Genomic DNA, 24,393 nt, shown 5'->3' with positions numbered 1-24,393 from the left:
GGAAACAACCAAAACTAAAAGGCAATCTGTGGAATGGAAGAAGATATTTGCATATGACATTTCTGGTAAAGGCTTAGTATCCAAAATATATAAAGAACTGGTGCAACTCAATACCCCCAAAACAAATAATCCAAAAAAAAAAAAAAATCAGCAGAAGACATGAACAGACATTTGTCCAAAGAAGACATCCAGATAGCCAATGTATGCATGAAAAAATGCTTAACATCACTATCATCAGGGAAATGCAGATCAAAACTACAAAGAGATATCACCTCACACATGTCAGAATGGCTAAAATCAACACAAGAAACAACAGGTGTTGGAGAGGATGTGGTGAAAAAGGAACCTTATGGGACTCTTTATGGGAATGCAAACCGGTGCAGCCACTGTGGAAAACAGTATGGAGTCTCCTCAAAATTAAAAAAAATAAAAAATAAAAAAAATAAAGAACTACTTTATGATCCAGCAATCACACTACTGAGTATTTTTCCAGAGAATACCAAAACATGAATTCAAAGGGATAAAGGGATACGTGCATCCCTATATTTATAGCAGCACTATTTACAATATAGCCAAACTATGGAAGCAGCCCAACTGTCCATCAATTGATGAATGGATAAAGATTGCAGGGGGGGAGGGGCTATTATTCAGCCATAAAAAAAAGAACGAAATCTTGCCTTTTGCAACAACATGGATAAAAGTAGAGCATATAATGCTGAGTGAAATAAGTCAGTCAGAGAAAGACAAATACCATATGATTTTGCTTATTTAGAATTTAAGAAACAAAACAACCAACCAAAGAAAAGAGAGAGAGAGAAACCAAGAAACAGACTCTCAACCATAGAGAACAAACTAATGGTTACCAGACAGGCAGTAGGTTGGGGGAATGAGTAATATAAGGGATGGGGATTAAAGAGTACACTTATCATGATGAAATGAAATAAAATGAAATGAAAAAGAAAATCAGGAAGCTAGCAATCATTGACCAAGTATTGACCATCCTGGGACAATTGGTGCAGAGATTTCTTGGACTGGTTATCGAGGACTTCTCTTGTAATATGTGGTCTGGTCATTGCCCATATATGTTTTCAGTCATTTTATTTTATTTTTTTATTTATTTTATTTTATTTTATTTTATTTTATTATTTTATTTTATTTTATTTTATTATTTTATTTTTTTAGTCTTTTTATGTTTAACCACTGTAGTTGGTCTGATTTCCTACAGCTACTCAGGGGCCACGCCCAGGAGGCAGCCTTTCTGTCCCCAGGTCCTAGATGTCCTCCATGGAAGACTCCCATCATTAACTTGCATAGTTATCTACTGCTTTGTAACAAATTACTCCCAAAATTTAATGGCTTAATACAATACTCATGATCATAGCTTCTGTGTGTCAAGAATCCAGGTGTGGCTAGCTGGTCCTCTGGCTTAGGGTCTCTTATAAGTATGCAATTAAAGTATCACTTGCGTTTTAAGTCTGTTCAGGTTGCTATAACAGAATACCTGGACTGGGTGACTTATAAATAACAGGAATTTATTTTTCACAGTTCCAGAGGCTGGGAAGTCCAAGATCAAGGTGCTAGCTCATTTGGTGTCTGGTAAGAATGTGCCTCCTGGTTCATAGACTTGGGTCTTTTTGCTGTAACTTCAGAAGGCCGAAGGGTGAGGGACCTTTCTGGAGTCTCTTCATAAGGGTGCTAATCCCATTCATGTGTTCTCCATGACTTAATTACCTCCCAGAGACCGCACCTGGGTGTTCATATTTCAACATATAAATTTGATGGGGAGGAGATATAAATATTTAGTCCCTAGCACCCCAGTTCTTTTTTTTTTTTTTTTAAGATTTTATTTATTTATTCATGAGCGACAGAGAGAGAGAGAGAGAGAGGCAGAGACACAGGCAGAGGGAGAAGCAGGCTCCATGCAGGGAGCCTGATGTGGGACTAGATCCTGGGACTTGGGGACCATACCCTGAGCCAAAGGCAAGGGCTCAACTGCTGAGCCACCCAGCCATCCCAGCATCCCAGTTCTGTAGTCATCTTAAGGATCAACTGGGGAAGCATCCACTTTTAAAGTCCACTCACAACTCTCTTGCTCACATGGTTGTTGACAGGATTCAGTTTTCTGAGGCTTATTGCGCTGAGGGCCTCTGCTACTCATTGGCTGCTTATTGGTCTGAGGGCACTTTCAGTTCCTTTGCCCTGTTTCTCTCCATGGGTCTCCATAGTCCACAACATGGCAGTTTGTTTCATCAGAGCCAGGAAACCAAGAAGAGCCAGAGAAAGAGAATGCAAGCAAGACAGAAATCAGAGTCTTTTGCAATCTAAACTTAGAAATAACATCCACTTGCTTTTACCATATATTCTATTCCTTGGAAGTGTCAACTCTAAATCGTCAGGAGGCAATAGCTAAGCTAAAGCATTTATTTGGGATCAAAGAATTGCAATTCAGGGTACACAAATTTGGGCAGCAACTCAAACAGCAAAAGTCAGAGGTTTTTAGAGACAAAAAGGGAATGCTTGTATACGTTGTTTGCAAAGAATTTTGATTGATGTTGGTGGCAGAAAACTAATTTTGGCTAAACATAACTGGTTGCTAAGGCTATTGCTAAGCAAAAGTCTGTTACTGCAGCAAGTGGTAAGCCTTGCTCACAGAGCCTTTGGAGTATCAGCAGTTTGGCCCTTTTCAAAAATTCATGGTTCCACCAGTAAGGATATGCATAAGGCCCACCTCTTTAACGGCCTCCCAGCTCATTTAAAAATCCCTTGACCCAAATGATGCCATTTTATTTTACCTTTCTCAGAAGCAAAATATTAGGTCCAGCTCACACTCAAGGGCGGGATGATGCAAGAGAGTGAACGTCAGGAGTAGAGATCATTGGGGGCCATCTTGGAAGCTACCATAAAACTCTGTCAAATAAAAATCAGATATAGATGAGTAGGATACTTCATTAGTAAGGATTATTGCCAGGAGGGAAAGGATTATTGCCCTAAGGAGAACACTGATGAAAAGATCAGCAAACATCTCAAGTTTGGGGAAGTGAGTTTTCTTTTATAAAGCAGAGTATACAAGGCTAGAAAGAACCCATGGGGTAAAATGGGATAAAAGGAGCTAGTACACTCACGTTTGTGTAGCAGTTCAGACGATGACCCTGAGGCCAGCCTCTTTTCCAAAAGGACATTTAAGGAAAGGCTATATGCTGGCTGAAGCTGCGGGGTGGCCTGAGAGGACGGGAGAACTGTATCCCCGGTTCAGTTAAGAGCATTTTGTTCTTATTGATCGGTGGGAACAAAAACAGTTCATCAAATCATTTATCAGGCCAAAAATGGGAATTTGGATAATAAAGAGGGTACCCAGGAGCCTTATCCGACTCTCATGGGAAGTGTGGTTTCTTTGTAGCGAGCCATTTCCTGGAACAAATAGAGTAAGGAGGTTTCTTTTTTTTTTTTTTTTAAGATTTTTATTTATTTATTCATGAGACACAAGAGGGGGCGGGGCACAGAGACACAGGCAGAGGGAGAAGCAGGCTCCACTCAGGGAGCCCAACGTGGGACTCCATCCAGGGTCTCCAGGATCAGGCCCTGGGCTGAAGGTGACGCCAAAGCGCTGAGCCACCCCGGCTGCCTGAGTAAGGAGGTTTCTTAAGCTTTCCTATTTAATCCTGCTCAGGTCAAATTCAACATCATCATTTTCCTTCCCATCCCTCCTGCTCCCAGCATGGGGGTGCTTCCACAAAGGCCAGCCAACCTTGGCTTGGCTCTACATCCCAGTTCTTGGCTCAATAGGCTGCCTGCCTCAGGCAGTTTGGGAGGCAGAGGGGAGAAGAAAGATAAGAACAGAAAACATTTACTGAGCAGTTGCAGGTGTCAGGAGTGTATTAAAAGTTTTTTCCATGTTGTCTCATAAAGTTCTTCTGTAGCCACTTCCAGTTCCATCTCATTCCATCCCCAGGGCCCCATGCCCTGACACCCTGACACCCTCCACCCCCAGTCATGAACTCAAACTGCCCCTCACTACTCAGGATGCACTTGCAATTCATAGGCTTCACTGTATTACTATTATTTATAAATAATCCCTAGACTGCAGGCTTGGTGACCCATTCAGTTTTGCCAGTTCCTGGATCTTCCATTTTTTTTTAATCCGTAAAAACGGAGACTGGAGACATGTACACTGTGTTGGGTTTACAGAATCTTAGATCTTCTGTTCTTCAGGTGACCACAAACCACTGGAAAACAGCCAAGCCACATCTCAAATCCCATCTCACAAAAGGAAACTTCCCCAACAATGGTACTTATCAGGCCCTTCTCATTGTAACAGAATCTTCTGCAACATTCTACCAAGGCCACCCTCCCTCTGACCCCACCACAAACAGAGCTCCTTCCTGCCCCAAAGCAAACCCCTCCAATACTTGGCTGTTTGAGGAGCTTCTTATCTCCTTTCCACAGTATTCTAGAACCCCTTGACATTCAAATAACTCCTTCGCTTCTCCAACCATTTCCAACTTCCTGGCACCTACCATAGCATTTTAAATTCAACCTATCCAACAAGGGAGCCATTTCCTATGAGGAAGGCCATAAAACACTGCAGATTGGAGGAAATGCAGAATGTAAAGGAAGGTAATCGCATAAACAATGCTAAGAGCTGCTTGGCTTTGGGGAGAATGACTCACACAATCTGCAAAACTACTCATTAGAATACAGAAGTAGAAAGTAAGCATATACTAAACCCTTTTGTTTTTTAAAGCAGTAAAAATCTATTGTGTCAGGAAACAGCTTTCTATAAAGATTAGTCTGTAGCTTCTGCAACAGCAGTATAGGCAAACCGTTATGCTTCACAGATGAATTGCCTTTTTTACAGCTTGAAGGTGTATGGCAACCCTATGTCAAGCAAGTCTGTTGGTACCATTTTCCCAACAGTATTTTCTTACTTTGTGTCACATTTTGGGAATTTTCATAATATTCCGAACCTTTTATTATATTTGTTATGGTGATCTGTGATCTGTGGTCTTGGATGTATTGTAATTATTTGGGGGCACCATGAACCTCGCCCATATGAGGCAGTGAATTTAATTGATAACCATTTGGTGTGTTTTGATTGCTCCACTGAGCAGTCATTCCCTGCTTATACCCCATCTCTCTCCTCTCCTCGGGCTTCCTTATTCCCTGAGACACAACAATATTGATTTAGGCCAGTTAATAACCCTACAATAGCCTCTAAGTGTTCAAGTGAAAGAGTCAATCAATAAAGCAAATTTCATTGTTGTCTTCTTTTAAGAAATTGCCTCAACCCCACTAGACTTCAGCAACCACCACCCTGATGAGTCAGCAGCTGTCAGCATCAAGGCAAGAACCCCCACAGCAAAAAGATTACAACTCACTGAAAGTTCAGATGATGGTTAGCATTTTACAGCAATAAAGGTTTTTTTTTTTTTTTTTTTTTTTTTTTTTTTTAATTTATGATAGTCACACAGAGAGAGAGAGAGAGGCAGAGAGACACAGGCAGAGGGAGAAGCAGGCTCCATGCACCGGGAGCCCGACATGGGATCCGATCCCGGGTCTCCAGGATCACGCCCTGGGCCAAAGGCAGGCGCCAAACCACTGCGCCACCCAGGGATCCCAATAAAGGTATTTTTTTTTTTTAAATATTTTATTTATTTATGACAGATACAGAGAGAGAGAGAGAGAGAGGCAGAGACACAGGCAGAGGGAGAAGCAGGCTCCATGCACCGGCAGCCCGATGTGGGATTCGATCCTGGGTCTCCAGGATCGCGCCCTGGGCCAAAGGCAGGCGCCAAACCGCTGCGCCACCCAGGAATCCCCCAATAAAGGTATTTTTAAATGAAGGTATGTACATTGGGTTTTTTTTAGACATAATGCTATTATTGCACACTTAAATAGACTATAGTATAGTGACAACATAACTTTTATATGAACCAGGAAACCAAAAACTTTATTCAACTGACCTCATTGTAATATTCACTTTTTTTTGTGGTGGCCTTGAGCCAAACCTGCAATATCTCCAAGGTATGCATGTACACAGTAAAGAATGCATTATTATCTCTGTTTTTTTAATGAGATTACCAAATCTGGGAGCACCTTCAAGGCTACAGAGCCCATAAGTGGCAGAGTAGAGTAGTTTACAGACCAGCCCAACTCCAGTATGCAATGAACCCATGTACCTACCTTGAGTGCTTCTCCCCAGCCCCCACCCACCCAGTGCTGTGTATTCCTGGAAGGCATGATGATATTTAACAATTATTTGTGCAACTTACATGGGCTTTGTACATTTATCAATCCTCAGTATCTCAAATTCTAGATCTATGGAAACCTATTGGTTGGAAATGGTTTCAAATGCACATAACAGAAAATCCAAGGAATCAGGGCTCAGTTAAATAGGGCCTTGCTCTAGTCACATAACAATGTTTTGCTCACCTGGAGGTAGATGGCTGGCTTAGGTTCAGTAGTGTAGGACAGCATCTCTGGAATTCTCTTGAACTTTCAGAATGAGTGTTGGGTTAGTCAACAGGCAATGTTGGACACAGGCCTTTAGAGGGCATCTGGTCCCAAACCTTCACGTTACTGGTGAGGAACTGTAGCCCAGAGAAGTTAACGGACTCATCCAAGATCTCACAGCTAAGTGGCCAAGCTCAGGTTTAAACCCAGACTCCCTAAACTATGGCCTTTTCTGTTTCTAAGAGCTGATCCTCCTGGGATCCTGCTGTCTACTGGAACTAACCTGATAATGGATTTTGAATTGGTCTTTGATCACCCATATCTTCACCAGATTAAATGGATTTATTCATAACCTAACCTGAGATTTCAATGACTTATTTCCAAGTGGTGGTGATAATGGTGGAAATTACAGTTCCTGTGTTATGCAGAGTGAGGAGAGATGGTTTGGAGGCCAGGGCTGGCAGTGCCTCCTCACTCATATAGAAATTGGTAACCAAGTTAGGATGTCCATACCAAACTTCTCTCTAACCTTCTAAACCCAAGAGTGCTTTAATAAAGAATTTGTCTTATCTATGTCCAAGGTTCCTGGCATGGAGCTTCCAAAGCCCTTGGAATTCCCTGATTGATAGCAATGTTTTGTTATGCTACTGAAATGACTCATGGTGGGCCCATAGAAAGCTTCAGGCTGGGACTGACCACTGAAAAGTCCAACTACATCATTAGAGTTTTGGAACTTGGGCCAGCCTAACTTCTGGGGAAGGAAGAGGAGCTGGAGATTGAGTTCAATCACATGCCAATGATGTAATGAACCATGCCTCTATAATAAAGCCTCAGTAAAAACTCTAGACACCAAAGTTCAGTGAAGCTTCCTTGTTGGTGAATACACTGATATTCCAGGAAGATGATACCTGCCTTCATGGGGAGAAGGCAAAGAATCCCTGCATCCCTCTCATACCTCACCCTATGTGTATCCTTTATATTAACTGTAATCATAAGTATAGTGCCTTCTTGGGTTCTGTAAATCTCTCTAGTGAATTATCCCACCCGAGGGAGCATGGGAACCCCTGAATCTGTGGCCAGATAGTCAGAAGTGTGGGTGGCCTGAAGGCCCTTGAAACTGTGGCTGACATCTGAAGTGAGGGCAGTCTTGCAGAGGAGTTTGCCCTGATCCTGCAGGAGCTGTGCTCACTCTGGGTAGTCAGTGACAGAACCCAGTTGATGTTAGACAAATTGGGGTAGAAATGGAGTATCAATTCAGATTGACTCCCTCCTTTCTTCTAGTGATGTTTACAACCCCCTCTCTGAAGCAATAAGTCTTACGGCCAAATCTGAAAGTCTTTTTTTTTTTTTTTTTAAGATTGTATTTATTTATTTGACAAAGAAAGCATGAGCAGAGGGGCAGTGGGAGAGGGAGAAGCAGAACCCCCACCCTGTGCTGAGCAGGGAGCCTGACATGGGGCTCTATCCCTGGGATCAAGACCTGAGCCAAAGGCAGATGCTTAACCGACTAAGTGACCCAGGCACCCCCAAATCTTAATGTCTTTAAGGACTGTTGAGGATGGAAAGGAAAATGTCTAAGAGGGGAAATACAGAAGTCTTTGTAAAATATTATCTGTGTTACATAGATATCCAATCAATTTGGATTCTTAGTTACTCTGTGCTAGGCACTCAAGAGAATTCTAATGGAAAGGTAAGACATAATTTCCTCCCCCAGGCAGCAACCAAGTTAATGGGATAGAGACAGACAAGCAAAGAAGCAATTACAATCCAAAGAGCTCGAGGAAGATCAAAGTTCTGAGCTTTCACAGGAGAGGGACTCCTAACCCCTAACTTTGGAGTCAAAAGGTAAGGGGCACAATCCTGAGCTGATACATGAATGACATAGGAGTTAAAGAAGAAACTCTTGGTAAATAAGGGACAAAAGCAGGAGGGTCTGTCTGTGCAGAGGTCCAAAACATTAAGGAACTTCAAGTCAATAGTTCAGTTTAGCAGGAGGTGAGGCTTTGTGAGCAGGTTGGCAACAAGGACCACTAAAGCATTTCAGTCAGAAGATTACAGGCTTGGCTTTGGGCTACTTTAACTCATGGCATGAGGAATTAATTGGATGGGACAAATTGGCACTTAGAGGCCAGTTTGGAGACCATTGGGTTACCCAGGGGGAGGTCCTGCCTTATTCTAAGCTCTGGCTAAGAATAGGAGTTCATGCACTGATAACTGATCATTCACATGTTCACTGAGGTATTTGCTTTTGTGAGAAGAACCCTCAAGCTAGATGAGTAATTACTAAAAGTGAGATCCTATGAAATTCTAATCTACCCAACACACAACAGCATGCATAAACATGTCCATGAGTGTGACAAAAAGAGCTGCTTTTTTTAAATTATTTATTTATTTATTCATAGAGATGCAGAGAGAGAGAGGCAGAGACACAGGCAGAGGGAGAAGCAGACTCCATGCAGAGAGCCCGACGCGGGACTCGATCCCAGGTCTCCAGGATCATGCCCTGGGCTGCAGGCGGCACTAAACCGCTGCACCACCGGGGCTGCCCAAGAGTGGCATTTCTTTCTTGTGTGGTCAACCCAGTGGGTTTGACTGCTCAGGATCTGGCTCTTGAGAAAGGGTCATAACAAGAGGAGAAAGATGTATTTTCTTCTAATGTGAGAGGAACTTTATAAAAAAAGAGATGGGGCTCTTCAGTATGGGGGTAACTTAGTTTTAAGAGCCAAGCTAATGTTGAGGCCAGCAGTGTCTATCCCTGCCCAAGGCAGCCTCACAACAGAATCTAAATCTCTTGGTACTCACAGTGTGCTCCAAAACAATGGTCTTTAAACACATTTGGGACAGATACCCCCTAAACAAATCAATAACAAACCAAAACAAAAGTCTCAAGAATGGGATCTAATAGGAATGAAGAATGGGAAGAATGAAGCCTCACGAGTACCAAGTACAATGACCTTGTAAGATTAAGTGAGAGAGTGAATAGAAAGTCCTGGCAGCACAGTATCTGCCAGAGTCTTTGTTCCATCAACGTTAATTCATTTTGCCTTCCTTTCTGAGCTATGTAGGGAATCTGACAGATGATAACAAGAGTTTCCATTTATCGAACATTTATAAAATTACAAAAGAAAATAGCACTTTATATGCATTATTTCATCCTTACAACTGCCCCATTTTACAGATAATGAAATCAAGGCTCAGAGAAATTGAGTTGCCTAAAAGTACACATGGGTGAGATGGATTTAAGCCCCAGTTTGTCTAACCCTTGAAGAGCCATGGCATTAGCCACCACACCCTCTACACCTTCTGGCTTCAGAGTCACAGGGTGAGACAAATCCTCAGCAAAGGACTCTTCACTGAGCCCTACTTCCCAAATGAGCACCTCTGAGGAAAGAGATTTCTCAGCCTTCCTAAGAAAATGATTCCATGTCCTAAAGCCTCACATTGCTCAGAGAACTCTCTTCTGTCAAAACTTAATGGCTTCTTATTGTAATTTCTTTCTTTTTTAAAGATTTTATTTATTTATTCATGAGAGACACAGAGAAAGAGGCAGATACAGAGGCAGAGGGAGAAACAGGCTCCCTGTGGGGAGCTCGATGTGGGACTTGATCCCAGGATACCAGTATCACTACCTGAGCTGAAGGCAGATGCTCAACCACTGAGCCACCCAGGTGTTCCTCTTGTGGTAATTTCAACTCAGTGCTTCTTCAGTTGAGCTGGTAAGGCTTAGAATAAAATGAAGTTTTAAAAAAATTTTATTCAAATTCAATTAATTAACATATAATGTGCTATTGGTTTCAGGGGTAGAGTTCGGTGATTCATCAGTTGCATGTAACACCCAGTGCTCATCACATCACGTGCCCTCCTTAATGCCCATCACCCAGTTACCCTGCTTCCCCATGCTCCTCTTCAGCAACGCTCAGTTTGTTTCCTATGATTAAGAGTCTCTTATGGTTTGCCTCCCTCTCTGATTTTGTATTTATTTATTTATTCATTTCATTCATTCATTCATTCTTTGAATAAAATGAAATTGAAGTGTTATTTCAACATACTTGTGTCTCTATCCTTCATAAAAGACTGCTCCATCTTTTTTTGGACTTGTTGGCAATGGTGACTTATTTCTTACTTTCAAGATCTTGCTCTAGCTAGTAAAAATAAAATGTTTTTTCCCCCAGGGGAGGAGGGTAGCAAAAATAAAATTATTCATTGCCAAGGGAATAAAGCTCAAAAATAATTTTTCTTTCAAGAGAATCCGGAGGAAAAAAAAAGAAAAGAAAAGAAAATCTAGCATGTTGTCTAAGCTATTGGTTTCTTCTTCTCTGTATTTTTTTTGTAAGTACTATACTTTTTTTATTCACACTGAGGTTTGAGGGCAACATTACATCCTACATATGCTCAGATTAGTTGATTTCTAGCCCCATATAATTCTAATGACAAATATCCACCAAACAACATACACTGAACTTTCATTATTTTATCTGAAAAAGAAGAAAAAACAAACTGCTCAGGTCTCCCTCTCACAGAACAGCAGATCTTTGATATTTTCAAAAAGATGTTCCCAAGGGTTTAGCAAACTCCTAGGCATGACTTTTGTGAGAATATTTAGACTGGCACCTAATTGTCTTTCAAATTAGTTTAGTCAAAACTCACATGCTTCCTATATATGACCTCATAATCTATTTTTTTAATTTTTATTTTTTATTCAAGTTTTTAATTTTTTATTTTTCCTTTAAGCTTTATCTTCCACTTAATAAACAAATGAGAGCTGACTGGACAGAGAGAGAGAGAGACAGAGAATCCCAAGCAGGTTCTGTACTCAGCACAGAGCCTGTTGCAGGGCTCAACCTCATGACCCTGAGATCATGACCTGAGCTGAAATAAAGAGTCAAATGCTTAACTGACAGTGCCACCCAGGTGCCCCCTTATGCCTTTCTTATATGGATTGGTCCTGTTCACATTAAAGACTTGGGTCCTTCCTAATGCATCCCTCTTTAAAGTAGCCTGAGCTTCTAATCTCTGGACAATCACATCTACTTTCTCTTGGAAGTAAGTGTAAGAAGCTACTTTGGCCATTTTTCAAGGTAAGTAATCAAAATAAGTGGTATAAATGTAACAGAACAAGAAAGAGAATTTTAAGCAAATCATTCATAATGATACTGGTTATGGACTGAATTGTGTACTCCCAAATTCACATGTTGAAGCCCAAATCCCCAATGTGATTTGTTGGAAATAGGGCCTTTGGGGAGGTAATTCAGGTTAAATGGTGGGACCTTGTGAGTCATAAGGGTGGGACCCGATCCAATAGGACTGGTATGCTTATAAGAAAAGGATGAGGGGATCCCTGGGTGGCGCAGCGGTTTGGCGCCTGCCTTTGGCCCAGGGCGCGATCCTGGAGACCCGGGATCTAATCCCACATCAGGCTCCCGGTGCATGGAGCCTGCTTCTCCCTCTGCCTGTTGTGTCTCTGCCTCTCTCTCTCTCTCTCTCTCTCTCTCTGTATGACTATCATAAATAAATAAAAAAAAATGTTTAAAAGAAAAGGATGAGACACCAAAGAGCATTCTCACTCTCTTCCCCTCACCCCTAGTTCAAGCATACAAAAGAAAGGCAGTGTCAGAACACAGTGGGAAGGGGGCTGTCAGCAAGCCAGGAGGAGAAGCCTCACAAGAACCTTGGTGGCACCTTGATCTTGGACTTGTAGCCTCCAGAACTGTCAGAAAACAAACTCCTGCCGTTTAATCCACCCAGTCTGTGGTATTTTATTATGGCACCCCTAGCAGTCTCATACAATACCACTGGATGGAATTAAAATGATTGGGCAACAAAAGGAGGAAGCAGGTAGGGTCTGGAAAGAGTCCAGGCGAAGTGAGGAAGTGGGGAATTGTAAATAAGCTGATTACTCATGTTTTAAGACAGTGAATCAGTAGATATTGGAGTGAATTGATAATCAAGAAAGGGGAATTTTGAATAAATTATTTAAAGTTACAGAGGTAAACTATTTAAGAATGCTTCCATTTCAGTTAATAGAAAATCTGAGTATTGTGGACCGAAGAAGTAGGCTTTTATTTCCCCTCCCTATTCCCCATAACAAGCAATGCAGGGGTAAGTAGCTGTTGGCATTAGGTCAGAAATACCTGTTGTCAGGGCCAATGTCACAGCAATTCTCCTGGCCTTCTCTTCAGGATCACAAGTTGGGTGTTGCAGCTCCAGCCATTAAAACTTCATTCCAGATAGGATTAGGAAGTGAAAGAGACTAGCTTAAAATTTTGGCTAGAAGTATAATATGGTAACTCTTAGCTTCAAGAATGAAGGGGCTTAGGATCAAGTATTGCGTTGACTGCAATGGTTAAAAGTAGCGTCCTCTAAAGTGTGAGGCCATGTGTAGGTGTCAGAGATTTTTGTTTCTATTTTGATCTTTTTCGTTTCCAGTAATTTTTAAAACTTTAAATTTTTAAAACCTTTGAAGGATGAAAAGAAATCATGTCAGGTTTGTAAATTACTACATGTCATGGACCCCTTGGGGTGTGATCGTTGAAATCACAAATTTAAAACAGGAACTGCCAAGAATCAACTTGGTGTGGTGTTTCCTGGGGTAGCATAGAGAGGTTCCAAATCCATTTAGCATCTCTAAGAGCCTCATAGTTAGGCATTGAAGCCAGCCTCCTTGAGCTCTCTACTCCAGGCCTTCATCATGGCTACTAGATAATTTTTGGCAAGACCCACAACCGCATAGAATAGTGGTCAAAAGCATGGCCAGGGGAGTTAGAAACACTCAAGTCTGACACCCACTATACACCTTACCAATTGCAAAATTGGACAAATCACTTCAGCCTCACTTATTTGAGTCTGTTTACTTGCTTATAAAATAGAGATAGAAATACTTCATAGCACAGTGTTTACAGTGAGAATTCACTACTGTTTTGCTAGCACTTAGAATGCCTGAATCAATAACTATTTGTTGTATACTTCCTGAATCTTTTCATTGACAATTTTCCTAAGAATTGCTAGAATGCCTGAAATGTGCACATCATGTTTGGTGTATGGTGACTCTTAAGTAAACTTTTAATTTCAGTGGACTAAACTGCATACTAAATTGCCTCTCTCAAGTAGTCAATGCATAATAAATAGAAGCTGGATTTAAAACATAGTTTAAGAAATTCTTATGCAAAGTAAATTATTGGACTTTTGCTCAAAATGTGTGCCTGGGCTGATGCAGGATACTTTATGCCTACTACAAGCACCTAGCAATGTTGTCCAAAACTAAGAAATGGAAAAATCCAAATTCCATAAACAAGGAGTAAACTAAAAGCTAAACTGGTGAGTAGGAGTTGATATGAGAACTGCCCATGAGAATATCAGGATTGACTACACATTCTAGATGCTGAGGATATAGTGCCTTTGTGAATATGAAGGCCACATTCAGGAGGGTGAGGGGGTCAGGTCTGGAATTTCCTGCCTGATGCTGGAAGCCTATAAGTGAGTATACTCTCCAACTGAATGGTCACAGTAGAACTAGGATACTGAGTGGCCAGGGGAAGTGCTATGGAAACTTCCCACTCATTCTGGGCCAAGGGGGGAAAACAGAGTTACCCACAAGAAATTGGAAATCTAAGCCAGCTCTACTCTTGGATGTGGAGCCAAATTCACATTACTCATGGAATTCAGAAAGCCTAGCTGAGAAATGACCTTCAAAACTCATTCAGAGTGGTAATTGCAGAAAATCTAAGTCAGATCAGTGTCTTTGTATTAACAACTAAAAATCTGGAAAAATATTTTATTTTATTTTATTTTATTTATTTTATTTTATTTTATTTTTAAAAAGATTTTATTTATTCATGAGAGACAGAGAGAGAGAGAGAGAGAGAGAGAGGCAGAGACATAGGCAGAGGCAGAAGCAGGCCCCATGCAGGGAGCCTGACGTGGGACTCGATTCTGGGACTCCAGGATCACGCCCTGGGCCAAAGGTGGCACTAAACTGCTGAGCCACCTAGGCTGCCCTGGAAAAATATTTTAAAGCAACTTTATGAATGCATCAGAAAGGGACAGAGAGCAGGTAGAAAGGGGGAAGAGCCCACTCTTGAAAAACAGTGACAATTGGTATGATTTGGGAGTCCAAGGCTTTTTGTCTAGAGAAATTCTTCAATATGCATGAAGCTCAGGGTGGCAGAAAGCCAGAACCTTCCTCCTTGAGATAGCACAAGACAAAGTTCAGGGTAGGCACAGTGACTAGAATGGAAGGGGTAGAAATTGTGGAGAAGATGGAGCTGCAAAAGGGATGAAACACAAAATCTTAATATAAACTGAGGCAGATCATTGGCAGATCACTAAACCCTGCATGTGTTGGGGAGTCCCTGCAGAGCCCAGTACATGGATGTTGAGGGGGTTGAGATTTCATCTCCAGCCCACCATGGGGGATATTAATAAGAGATACAAAATTCTTCAGAGAAACATAAAATCCAGAATCTGTCCAACATACCATCATAATATTCATAATGCAATCAATAAAAAAAATCACTTAACATGCAAAGAAACAGAATTATGTGATGCATTCTCTAAAGAAAAATCAGGCAATAGAAACCAATTCTGCAATGACCTAGAAGTTGCAGTCAGCAGACAAAAAACTTTAAAACAGCCACTATTGGAACTACTCAAGTATTTTACAGAACAATATACTCATTGTGAATGAATGGAGTGATAATCTCAGCAACTAAATTAAAATTATAAAAGTAATTGAATAGGTGAAGGATGGGACTTCTATAATGTTGGCATAAAAAGTTTAGGCAACTGCTTTTGAAGATAAAAGTTATGAAATGGGACAAAATTAAAACAATTTCTGTTCTGTCAAGAGAATGAGGAGACAAACCACAGATTGGGAGAAAATATTTTAAAAAGACACATCTGGTAAAGAACTGTTACCAAAAAACTCTTAAAATGTAACAATAAGAAAAGAAACAACCCAAAGGAAAAATGGGCCAAAGACCTTAACAGACACCCACCAAAAAAGATATACAGGTGGCAAATAAATATATGAAAAGATGTTTCAGGGACACCTGGGTGGCTCAGTTAAGCATCTGCCTTTGGCTCAGGGCACAATCCCAAGGTCCCCAAATCGAGTCCCGTGTGGGGCTCCCTGCATGGAGCCTGCCTCTCCCTCTGCCTGTGTCTCTGCCCCTCTCTCTGTGTCTCTCATGAATAAATAAATAAAAATCTTAAAAAAAAAAAAAAAGATGTTTCACATAATTTGTCAACAGGGAAATGCAAAGTCAAACAACAATGAGTTGCCACTACACACTTATTAGAATAGCCAAATCTGGAACCAACTAAAAATTTCAAAACTAAAAAATACAACATCTACATCCATGCCCAACACTTCTATTCACTATGGTAGAAGAAAATCTAGTTAGTATAAGACAAGAAAATGATACAATAGTCATGTATATTATAAAGAAGAAGTAAAAAGCTATCTTTATTTGCAAATGACATGATCATGTACATAGAGAATCCTAAAGAATCTACCAAAAAAAAGTCTACTAGAATGAATTACTGATTTAGCATGGTTGTAGGATAAGAATTCAATTTAAAAAGCTTTCTATATCTTGGATCAACAAAAAGGAATGAGAATTCCAGAAATGATGGCCTAACACATGCCCTCAGAGACCAACAAAGGTGGGAAAAGTGCTTCAGCAAAACTTTGTATAATAAGGGAAAGAAGAGATTCCAGCTTCCTCCAGAAAGAAAATCAAGTTTCTCACTGATAAAATTGCTTTGGGTGGATAAGATCTAAAAATGTATCCAGCATTTCTGAGGCACAGAGCTAGGTAACTCTTCCTTCGAAGTGACTATATCTGGGTTGACTACCTGTACTCTTTCAATGCCTCTACAGAGACTTCCCAATGGTCCTGTAATGCTTTAAATTCCATGCCTGGAATGCTTTAAAATTTTGCATAGTCCGTAACTTGCAACTAGCAATCTTTATGTGGCCCAGGTTCTGGCAGACACACTCATAGAACTGAGCTATGTGAAGTCTACTTCAGTAGACCTGGGTTGACCAGTGAGCTAGGTGAAGGTCAAAGAGCTTTTCTAGGAAACATTAAACTTGAGGCATTTGATTGCTTTGTGGCAGCTGTAGCAGAGATTCTATAATGCTAGGTGGCAAATAATGGTCAATTGCATCAGTGGGTTTTTGTGGTTTGTTTTTTTGTTTTTGTTTTAGTTTTTTAGCATTGTCCCACAGAATAACTGAGCATTTCTCTTGGCTGCTGTGCCTCTGCTTATAAAACATCCCAACTAGGTTCCCTAGTGTTCCTGAAAATCTTCTCTCTCTGATATCCTGTAAAAATTGCATTTAGATTTGAATGAGCTTACTGGTTCTGTTTTCTGTAGCAAAGGACATTGATTATTAGTAAAGAATTTATTTCAGAACTGGTGGCAGGCTACAGACATTCAAAGAAATGGGGATCTGGAATTAGTTCTCTTATTTCATTGGGTTGGAAGACAGTGGGGATTGGGTTAGTATTACAGGATGAGGCAGTGTTCTATAGCATGTTTTGGCTGAGAAGTCACTTAAATGATCCACTATGGTCACTTGGAATGCAATGCATATTGAAGGCAAAGCTTTGGTGGCCACACCAATTAACTATTACCAAGGACATAAGAAATACTATGAATTGTGGGGCACCTGGGTGTCTCAGTCCTTTAAGTGTCCAACTCCTGGTTTCAGCTCAGGTCATGAGCTCATAGTCATGGGATCAAGTCTCATATTGTGCTCTGTGCTCAGCATGGAATCTGCTTTAGATTCTCTCTCCCTCCTCCTCTTCTTCTCCCCCTGCTCACGCTCTCTCATAAATAAATAATTAAAATAATAAACGATTTTTAAAAGAAAAATATGGGTTGTAATATGGGATGGATTCTTCTAACTAAGCTATAATAGTTTTAAAAAGAAAATGACAAAAAAATAAAAGAAAAAGAAAATGACAGGCTGAGAATTTTACAGGAGAGAATGAGAGATAGTCTATCATTGTCCTGAAAGACTTTTCTGTATCTCAAAACTGCTAATATAGTGGTGAAACAGACATAGGGGGCTGCCAAATTACAACAAAGGGTGAATTCACAGCCTCACCTGGGCTCTAATGTGAAAGTTAAGGCATTTATATGAGAAGTATGGCACCCTGAAAATTGGAATGGGAATATTTGTGGTTATTCAGATGACTCTGATAACCCCATACTTTACTGAGCCTTTCTTGTTGAAGAAGTAGTTGTACCTCTTTATCAGATGAGGCTGACCCACCCCGCTTACAGACCTAGAGTAACCTCATCGGAGAACACCTGAAATGAAATGTCAAGCCTCTTTACATTCCACTGCTAACGCTAGAAACCAGGGTGCCATAAGGGGCCATTTATAACATCAAACCCAAAGGAGATATTACACACCAAACTAATTGTGTGATTTAAATAATTGAAATATGTAAACATGTAGGTAAATATGTAAGAGTGGATTATTAGAGTGCTAGAACAGGGAGGAAAGAATGAAAATGTAAATTAGGCTGAATTTATCAAATTGGGAAAACATGCCAGAGATCCTGGAGTCATTGGGTTAAGTTTGGGCTGCTGAGAATAGCTTTCTGTTTTTTTGATATGCAGTTTACATTCTTTTTTTAAAAACTGTGGTTAAAATACATCTAATATTTAACATCTTACCCATTTTTTAAGTAAAATAAGACCAAAAAAAGAGCATGCAGTTTCTTTTTTTAAAATTCTACTTACCATGGTTAGTGATATTTACCATCTTAATCATTTCTAAATGTACAGTTCAGTAGTGTTAAATACATTTTTTTAAATTATCAAGTTTATTCAAGTAAGTGTATACAGATCCTTACTTTTTTTTTTTAAGATTCTTATTTATTCATGAGAGACAGAGAGAGAGAGAGAGAGAGAGGCAGAGACACAGGCAGAGGGAGAAGCAGGCTCCACGCAGGGAGCCCGATGTGGGACTCGATCCCGGGTCTCCAAGATCACGCCCTGGGCCAAAGGCAGGCACCAAACCACTAAGCCACCCAGGGATCCCTTAAATACATTTATATTGTCATACAACTAATCTCCAGAACTCTTTTCATCTTGCAGAATCCCAAACTGTATACCCATTAAACAGTTCCATATTCTCTCCTCCCCTTAGCCCCTGGAAACCACCATTTTACTTTGTTTTTGTGAATTTGACTACTCTAGGTGCCTCATAGAAGTAAAATCACACAATATCTGTCTTTTTTGTTACAGGCTAATTTTACAGAGCATAATATCCTCAATGTTCATCATGCTGTAGCAGGTGTCAGACTTTCTTCCTTTTTTAAAGTTGAATAATATTCCATTGTGTATATATACCACATTTTGTTTATCTATTCATAGACTGAGGGACACTTACGTTGCTTCCACCTTCCAGCTTGTGAATAATGCTGGCTACAAAGATGAGAGTACAAATATCTCTTTAAGAGTCTACTTTTGAATCCTTTGGGTTTACAACCAAAAGTGGAATCTCTGAATCATATGGCAAGTCAATTTTCAATTTTTTTTGGAATTCTCCTACTGTTTTCCCTAGCAGCTGTTCCATTTTACATTCCCACCAACTGTGTATAAGCATTCCAATTTCCCCACTTTCTCTCCAAACTTGTTATTTTCTGTTTTATTGATACTAGCTATCCTAATGAGTATGAAGTGGTATCTCATTGTGATTTGGATTTGCATCTCCCTAATAATTTGTGATGCTGAGCATCTTTTCGCATGCTTCTTGGTATATTTTCTCTGGAGTAATGCCTATGCTAATCCTTTGCCCATTTTTAATCGGATTTTTTGCTGTTGTGGAGTTGTAGGAGTTCTTTGTATAGTCTCACTGTGAACTCCTTGCCAGATCTTTGATTTGCAAATGTTTTCTTGTATTCCATCGGTTACCTTTTTACTCTGTTGATTGCTTCCTTTGATGCACAAAATTTTTAAATTTTGATGTAGTCTGATTTATCTATTTTTACTTTTCTTGCCTGTGCTGTTGGTGTCCTATCCAAAAAAAAAAAAAATCATTCCAAATCCAATGTCATGGATATTTTTTTCCCTATGTTGTTTTTTCCTAAGAGTTTTATAGTTTTAGCTCTTCTATTTAGGTCTGATCCATTTTGCATTGATTTTTGTGTGCAACATGGGGTAAGGCTCTAACTTCATGCTTTTTTTGCATATGGATATCCAATTTACCTAACATCATTTGTTAAAAAGACTCCTTTCCCCATTGGTCTTGGCACCCTGGTTGAAAATCATTTGACCATATATGTGAAGGTTTATTTTTGGGCTTTCTGTTCTGTTCCATTTGTCTATATGTCTGTCTTTTGCCAGTATAATACTATTTTGCTTACTATAGCTTTATAGTAAGTTTTAAAATCAGGAAGTATGAAACTTCCAACTTTGTTCTTTTTTTCAAGATTATTTTAGCTATTTAGGGTCTTGATAATGGTTTTAATTAATTTAATATGCAATAATAATTTTATAATTATTTTAATGATCTGCCAGGTTTCTATGGTCTCTGGGCTCAGTACTAGTCTATGCCAAAGGAGCTTGAAATGTCATAAATTCCCTTATAAGTTAGGAGAAGTAATGCAAAGATTTTGAGAAATAGGTATAGTACAGTGGATTTATTAGATGTGACCCATGAGTTGGCCCTTAAAAATGTCCTCTGAGAGGGCCCAGACCTTTTCAGGGCATAGAGAAACATACTAGTGAGGGAAACATAGGCATATGTAAAAATGCTAGAATAGGTCTTTTCCATGCATCAAAAATGAGTGTGCGGATGCTGTCTTTGAAATGGACTTCCTAATGTGAGTGAAATTGATGGCATTGGGTCTGGAGTGGCAGAGTCATGTATAGTACTCACCTCTAGTGGCACAGAGGGTATGGGTGCTATAACAATCAGCAGGGTCAACTCATTAATCAATGATTTGGCCCACTGGATCTTCATGGTGACTGAATTATCACAGGGGCCTTGAATAAATAGAAGGACATTCTACTAAGGTAATACTTGATTTGTATAACAAAACAAAATGAAAAAAAAAAAACAGCTGTAGCTCGGGCAAATGGAGACCTAACTTTAGCCACCACATTTGAAAGTCAGAACCCAAAAAAAAAAAAAAAAAGAAAGTCAGAACCCCTCATTTAATTTCCATACCTGAGTTTGTGTACAGATCATGGATCCCTTGAGTAAAGAAATGACTATGACAGTATCACTGTAAGTACTATAGGTCTCCCAAACAGCTTCTCTAAAGGGGCTAATGGAATGATCAATTTGGGATAACTGGACTGGCTTTTGGTTCATACCAATTCTTAGAGATGAAAAAAGCCTCTGTGGTCCATTGGTGAGAGTGAGGACTTACAGAGGTCAAGTGAAAAATGAAATTGTGGCTTATGTCCCACTCCTGTGGGGTTCCCGAGTTTATTCTGTGGCTAATTCCTGAGTTCTTAAGTATAGAACTGGAATACTTAGCAACTGACAGATTCTACACATGAGGTCAGTTACAGTAGAATAAAATGGAAGCCCCTGAAGCTCCTCCTCCCAGTGAAAACATAAACCAAAAGCAATGTCACATCTCTGAAGGAACCACAGAGGTTGGTGCCAATATTCAGTACTTCATAGGTGCAGAGGTAAGGATTCCTATTACAGTCATTCAACTCACTTGCTTGTCCTCTACCTAAAATAGATCCTCTTAGGTAATGTATATAGGACTAGGAATCAGAAAAACAACCAATGTCTCAGCAGAAGTGCTGGAAAGTAGATGAGCAGTGCTGGTAGGCAGAATAATGGCCTCCCGCATCCTAATTCCCAGAACCTATGAAAATGCTAAGCAAAGGAAAATAAAGGTTGCAGATGGGATTATGGTTGCTAATCACTGATTTTATTTATTTTTTATTTATTTATTTATTTTTTTATTTTTAAGAGATTTTTATTTATTTATTCAGGAGAGACATAGGGAGAGAGGCAGAGACACAGGCAAAGGGAGAGGCAGGCTTCTTGCGTGGAGCCCCATGTAGAACTTGATCTCGGGGCCGCAAGATCACACCCCAAGCGGAAGGCAGATGCACAACCGCTGAGCCACCCTGGCATCCCAACTAATCAATGATTTAAAATTTTTTTTTAAATTTTTATTTATTTATGACAGTTACAGAGAGAGAGAGAGTCAGAGACATAGGCAGAGGGAGAAGCAGGCTCCATGCACCGGGAGCCCGACATGGGATTCGATCCCGGGTCTCCAGGATTGCGCCCTGGGCCAAAGGCAGGCGCTAAACCCCTGCGCCACCCAGGGATCCCTAATCAATGATTTTAAAATAGGAATATTATCCTGGATTATTCAGGTGGATATAATGTAATCACAAAGGATCACAAGTTACATCCTTATAATCACCTTTGAAAAGTGGAGGGGATGGGAGAGGGAGGGAAATGTGACTACTGAAGTTCAGAGAAATACCATGTTGCTGGCTTTTAACATGGAAGAAGGGGTCAATGATCCAAGAAATGTGGGTGTCCTCTAGAAGCTGGAAAAGACATGTCTTGTCTTGTCTTGTCCCAGAGCCTACAGAAAAGAATGTGACCCTGCAGACACCTTAATTTTAGCCCCATGAGACCTGTGTCAGATTCTGACCTACCTACAGAAGTATAAGATTATAAATTTGTGTTGTTTAAGCCACTAAGACTGTGGTAATTTGTTATGGCAGCAATAGAAAACTAATAGAAATATCTTCAAAATTCAGTTAGTTTCTATGTACCTTTCCTTGGGCAACTGCTAGAGAATGTGGTCTTCCAAAATAAAGGAGTAAATAAAAAGTGAGGAAGACAGGGATCTAGAAAACAGCAAGACTTAGCCACTGGGTAGAGGAGAAGGGAGATCCTGGTAAAGCATGTATTCTGCAGACAGAAAGATCTGCAACCCCAGGGAGGAACATTTGACAGCCCAGCTGCTGTGGGGGATGGGAATTGGCAAATACTTGATATTTGTGGTCAGGTGACAAAGAAATTTTTAACTCTGCTGAAAAATTGGGAAGGAATTAGTGATGGTGACATAGAAAACTGAGCCAGAAACAAAGAAGTTTTAACTCCAGAAAAGCAAGGTTATTTGTAAAAAGGAAATGTAATAGTCATATCCTACTTGTCTTTGAAGTGAACTCTATTTGGTGTTTTAACACATTCATAGAAGTAACTTTATTGGAAGGATACAGGGAAGAAAAATAAAGGCTTGGACCACTAGGTCCCTATTTTTATTGGTTTACTGTTTGTTTGTTTATGTACTGCAGAGGCACAGAATTGAATTAATCGTAATCCTTGGTTTATGGCTCACTCTTAACGTTGCCCAAAACAAAAGGTAGAACCTTGACAATTATTTATAGCCTCATCATCCTACATGCCAACCCATATCCCTTCTCCTCCATCTGAAGTAACCAATATACTAAATCTTGTGTTCATGATTTCTTTGCCTTTCTTGCATTTAATCTGAGCACCTTAAATTCATGACTGGTCTGAGGATAAAGTTCCTGCTAGACTAGAAGCAGAGGAAAGAAGGAGCAATTAACATCAACCACTCTGTCTCCATAAAGCAGCAAATAGCTTATTCTCAGCAAGAGATACTACAAAGTCTCAGAAAGGAGAGTGAACTCCAGGGCTTTCTCACATTAAATACCATTAGAATATTCTTTAAATGTCATCCAGCATTGCCTGTATCTTATTTGTTCCCTCTTTAACTACTCCTTGAAATGAGAGAGAATGGTGGGGGCAGGTACACAGAAATGCCAAAGCAAGATGCTAATGACCTGATCTCAGCATTATGAGCATCTTCTACCACCTACAGGCAACACTTTAAGACAAGCTTGTTTCCCCGGTTGATGTACCCCTGCCATCTTCCAGATTTGCTCCCCTGCCCCCGGTACTCTGGCAGCCTCCTAGTATCCTAGAACCTGTACCTTGGACAGCAGCACAGAGGCCCTGGGGGCATGTCACACCTTTAGTTTGGAGCAGTGAGGGTTTAGCTGAGTTCTGCCCATTTCTGAGGACCCTGAGGACCTGGAGGCCCCAGCTGGCTAAAAGACAACTGTTTGCCTTGGCAACCTACCATGGTCAGTCAAGCAGGGCACCAGCAATCTGGAAGTCACTTATAGTCTGTTTGGAAGATGTTTCTAACTAGAATTTGAGTTCTCAAGGCAGCCTGAGATCCTGACTATACCAGAAACATGTACTCATTGGCCGTGGAGCTGTGAGGGCCCTGGGGTCCACCTAGTTAAGCATTTCCCAAAACACGTACTTCAAGCACTTGTTTTTAGGATGGTTAACAGGTTTTACCTCAAAGTGTCTCACCATCAAGGAAATATGTAGAACATATTTAAATTAAAATTACATTTAATTAAATAAAAAACAAATGAAGATTCTTTTCTACAAGCCTTCTCAATATCTAATTTCCAAGAAGGTAACATTGGCCCAATTTTCCTGTATGATATAGCTGAGCCCGTCTCCTCAACTGCAATGTGAAAATGATAATGCCCTCCTAGGAGGATTGCTATGAAGGTGAACAAGATCATGAGCTGAGAAGCATTTAGCATAGTATCTCTCATATTGGGTGTCAGCAAATCCTACTTCCTTTCTCCTTTTCCTATGCCTTTCATTTTTCTTTCAAATCTTCCCCTAGGCTCAGTAAATTACCCCTGTATACAGCCTTCTATGAAATTATGTGAAACTGATTTCCTGAGCTCTGGATGGCATCAGAGTAATTATGTATACCACGAAGTCTCCTACCCTACTTACCTGGTAGGACAGGGGGTCCCCAGCCCCAGTGGGGCAGAAATCCTGGTCAACACAGGCATGTGGCACCCATTACACACTGTGAGTAGGAGAACCAATCCTGAGGCTCCAGTGGCAGCTTTGCCTCATTCCACATC

General features: G+C 40.3%; 1 protein-coding gene across 2 annotated transcripts in view; it reads left to right on the top strand.

The window, feature by feature from the left end:
- The window catches only part of IZUMO1R (IZUMO1 receptor, JUNO), a 93,916-nt gene that overhangs the window by 26,254 nt on the left and 43,269 nt on the right, over positions 1–24,393 (top strand). The window lies entirely within an intron of this gene.

This window comes from Canis lupus, chromosome 21 (genome assembly GCF_003254725.2).
Source record: "Canis lupus dingo isolate Sandy chromosome 21, ASM325472v2, whole genome shotgun sequence".
NCBI classification, from domain to species: domain Eukaryota; kingdom Metazoa; phylum Chordata; class Mammalia; order Carnivora; family Canidae; genus Canis; species Canis lupus.
Note: the sequence above shows the minus strand (reverse complement) of the source record. Positions and strands in the feature narration are given on the sequence as shown.